The following is a 4,580-nucleotide window of genomic DNA, read 5'->3' as shown; positions in this document are numbered from 1 at the left end:
TGCTTTATTCATTCTAAATAACAGAAAGTAAAATGAGGGTACAGAAGGTTGAGCCTTCTAACTTCATCCATCTCATGCTCATCTAAAGGAATCCACTAACAAGGTTGATCAAGTCTTGTTAATAAACTCATTCCGAATAACATGGAACCGGAGAAATTTCGAATAACACTATGTTACCTCAACGGGGATATGCACGTCCCCAATAATAAGAACATCATATTTCTTCTTGGCAGTAGGAAGAGGAAATTCAAAACCTCCAATAATAATCGATGGAATTTTTCCAATAGAATTGATACTGTGGACTTGAGGTTGTTTCGTCGGAAAGTGTACCGTATGCTCATTACCATTAACAAGAAAAGTGACATTGCCTTTGTTGTAATCAATAACAGCCCCTGCAGTATTCAAAAAGTGTCTTCCAAGAATAATAAACATACTATTGTCCTCGGGAATATCAAGAATAACAATGTCCGTTAAAATAGTAACATTTGCAACCACAACAGGCACATCCTCACAAATACCGACAGGTATAGCAGTTGATTTATCGGCCATTTGCAAAGATATTTCAGTAGGTGTCAACTTATTCAAATCAAGTCTACGATATAAAGAGAGAGGCATAACACTAACACCGACTCCAAGATCACATAAAGCAGTTCTAACATAATTTCTTTTAATGGAGCATGGTATAGTTGGTACTCCTGGATCTCCTAATTTCTTTGGTATTCCACCCTTAAAAGTATAATTAGCAAGCATGGTGGAAATTTCAGCTTCTGGTATCTTTCTTTTATTTGTAACAATATCTTTCATATACTTAGCATAAGGATTCATTTTGAGCATATCAGTCAAACGCATACGCAAAAAGATAGGTCTAATCATTTCAATAAAGCGCTCAAAATCCTCATCATCCTTTTTCTTGGATGGTTTAGGAGGAAAAGGCATGGGTTTCTGAACCCAAGGTTCTCTTTCTTTACCGTGCTTCCTAGCAACAAAGTCTCTCTTATCATAACATTGATTCTTTGATTGTGGGTTATCAAGATCAACATCAGGTTCAATTTCTACATCATTGTTATTACTAGGTTGAGAATCAACATGAACATCATCATTAACATTATCACTAGGTTCATGTTCATCACTAGATTGTGTTTCAGCATCAGGAATAGAAATATCATTGGGATTCTCAGGTGTGTCTACAACAGGTTCACTAGAAGCATGCAAAGTCCTATCATTTTTCTTTTTCTTCCTCTTAGAAGGACTAGGTGCATCTAAATTAGTTCTCTGAGAATCTTGCTCAAATCTCTTAGGGTGGCCCTCAGGATACAAAGGTTCCTGAGTCACTTTACCTCCTCTAGTTGCAACTCTAACAACAAAGTCATTATTCTTACTATTCAATTCGTTGAGCAAATCATTCTGAGCTTTAAGTACTTGTTCTACTTGAGTGGTAACCATAGAAGCATGTTTACTAATGAGTTTAAGTTCACCTTTAACTCTAGACATATAATCACTCAAGTGTTCAAGCATATAAGAATTGTGTTTCAGTTGTCTACGAACATAAGCATTGAAGTTTTCTTGTTTGACAATAAAATTATCAAACTCATCTAAGCATTGGCTAGCAGACTTATAACGAGGAATATCACCTTCATCAAATCTATAGAGAGAACTTACCTTTACTACCTGTGCCGGGTTATCAGGGCAATGTATTTCTTCAACAGGCGGTAAATTAAGACCATGTATTTCTTCAACAGGAGGTAAATTCTTAACATCTTCAGCTTTTATACCTTTTTCTTTCATAGATTTCTTTGCCTCTTGCATATCCTCAGGACTGAGAAATAGACCACCCCTTTTCTTCGGAGTTGGCTTAGGGTTGGTTTGGGAAGTGTCCAATTATTTTCATTGGTCAACATATTATTCAATAGAATTTCAGCTTGATCCACAGTTCTTTCCCTGAAAACACAACCAGCACAACTATCCAGGTGGTCTCTGGAAGCATCGGTTAGTCCATTATAAAAGATATCAAATATTTCATTTTTCTTAAGAGGATGATCAGGCAAAGCATTAAGTAATTGGAGAAGCCTCCCCCAAGCATGTGGGAGACTCTCTTCTTCAATTTGCACAAAATTATATATTTCCCTTAAAGCAGCTTGTTTCTTATGAGCAGGGAAATATTTAGCAGAGAAGTAATAAATCATATCCTGGGAACTACGCACACAACCAGGATCAAGAGAATTAAACCATATCTTAGCATCACCCTTTAATGAGAACGGAAATATTTTATGGATATAATAGTAGCGAGTTTTCTCATCATTGGTGAACAGGGTGGCTATATCATTTAATTTAGTAAGATGTGCCACAACAGTTTCAGATTCATAGCCATAGAAAGGATCAGATTCAACCAAAGTAATTATATCAAGATCAATAGAGAATTCATAATCCTTATCAGTAACAAAGATAGGTGAAGTAGCATAAGCAGGATCATATTTCATTCTAGCATTCAGAGTTTTTTGTTTCAGCTTAGCTAATAATTTCGTAAGATCACTTCTATCATTGCAAGCAAGAAAGTCTCTAGCAGTTTCTTCATCCATAACATAGCCCTCAGGCACAACAGGCAATTCATATTTAGGGGGAGAATCTTCATCATCACTTTCATTAATATTATCAGTTTCAATAATTTCATTCTCTCTAGCCCTAGCAAGTTGTTCATCAAGAAATTCACCAAGTGGCACAGTAGTATCAAGCATAGAAGTAGTTTCATCATAAGTATCATGCATAGCAGAAGTGGCATCATCAATAACATGCGACATATCAGAATTAATAGCAGAAGCAGGTTTAGGTGTCGCAAACTTACTCAAAACAGAAGGTGAATCAAGTGCAGAGCTAGATGGCAGTTCCTTACCTCCCCTCGTAGTTGAGGGATAAATTTTTGTTTTCTCGTCTTTCAAGTTCTTCATAGTGACCAGCAGATATAAATCCCAAGTGACTCAAAGAATAGAGCTATGCTCCCCGGCAAGGGCGCCAGAAAATAGTCTTGATAACCCACAAGTATAGGGGATCGCAACAGTTTTCGAGGGTAGAGTATTCAACCCAAATTTATTGATTCAACACAAGGGGAGCCAAAGAATATTCTCAAGTATTAGCAGTTGAGTTGTCAATTCAACCACACCTGGATAACTTAATATCTGCAGCAAAGTATTTAGTAGCAAAGTAGTATGATAGTAGCGGTAACGGTGGCAAAAGTAACAATTATAGTTTTGTAGTGATTGTAACAGTAGCAATGGTAAAGTAAATAAGCGAAGAACAATATGTGAAAAGCTCGTAGGCATTGGATCGGTGATGGAGAATTATGCCGGATGCGATTATTCATGCAACAGTTATAACATACAGTGACACAGAACTAGCTCCAATTCATCAATGTAATGTAGGCATGTATTCCGAATATAGTCATACGTGCTTATGGAAAAGAACTTGCATGCCATCTTTTGTCCTACCCTCCCGTGGCAGCGGGGTCCTATTGGAAACTAAGGGATATTAAGGCCTCCTTTTAATAGAGTACCGGACCAAAGCATTAACACATAGTGAATACATGAACTCCTCAAACTATGGTCATCACCGGGAGTGGTCCCGATTATTGTCACTTCGGGGTTGCCGGATCATAACACATAGTAGGTGACTATAGACTTGCAAGATAGGATCAAGAACTCACATATATTCATGAAAACATAATAGGTTCAGATCTGAAATCATGGCACTCGGGCCCTAGTGACAAGCATTAAGCATAGCAAAGTCATAGCAAAATTAATCTCAGAACATAGTGGATAGTAGGGATCAAACCCTAACAAAACTAACTCGATTACATGATAAATCTCATCCAACCCATCACCGTCCAACAAGCCTACGATGGAATTACTCACACACAGCGGTGAGCATCATGAAATTGGTGATGGAGGATGGTTGATGATGATGACGGCAACGGATTCCCCTCTCCAGAGTCCCGAACGGACTCCAGATCAGCCCTCCCGAGAGAGATTAGGGCTTGGCGGCAGCTCCTTATCGTAAAATGCGATGAATCCTTCTCTCTGATTTTTTTCTCCCCGAACGTGAATATATAGAGTTGGAGTTGAGGTCGGTGGAGCACCAGGGGTCCACGAGGCAGGGGGGCGCGCCCAGGGCGGCTGGCGCGCCTCCCTCCCTCGTGGACAGGGTGTGGGCCCCCTGGCCTTGATTCTTTCGCCAGTATTTTTTTTTATTTCCTAAAATAATCTCGGTGAAGTTTTAGGTCATTCCGAGAACTTTTGTTTCTGCACAAAGATAACACCATGGCAATTCTGCTGAAAACAACGTCAGTCCGGGTTAGTTCCATTCAAATCATGCAAGTTAGAGTCCAAAACAAGGGCAAAAGTGTTTGGAAAAGTAGATATGTTGGAGACGTATCAAGGACGCGGTCACTTCCAGTGCGGGTACAACTCTTGTCATATTGTTTTTTACTTTATCAGCCACTTTGACAGTCGACTGAAACTCGTGTGACTGCGTCCTTTGCAGCCCCGCCCAATGTTATTGTACTTCCAGACGACGACGAGGATGTGCCACTG

The sequence above is a fragment of the Aegilops tauschii genome, chromosome 3, assembly GCF_002575655.3.
Source record: "Aegilops tauschii subsp. strangulata cultivar AL8/78 chromosome 3, Aet v6.0, whole genome shotgun sequence".
Lineage (NCBI taxonomy): Eukaryota > Viridiplantae > Streptophyta > Magnoliopsida > Poales > Poaceae > Aegilops > Aegilops tauschii.
Note: the sequence above shows the minus strand (reverse complement) of the source record.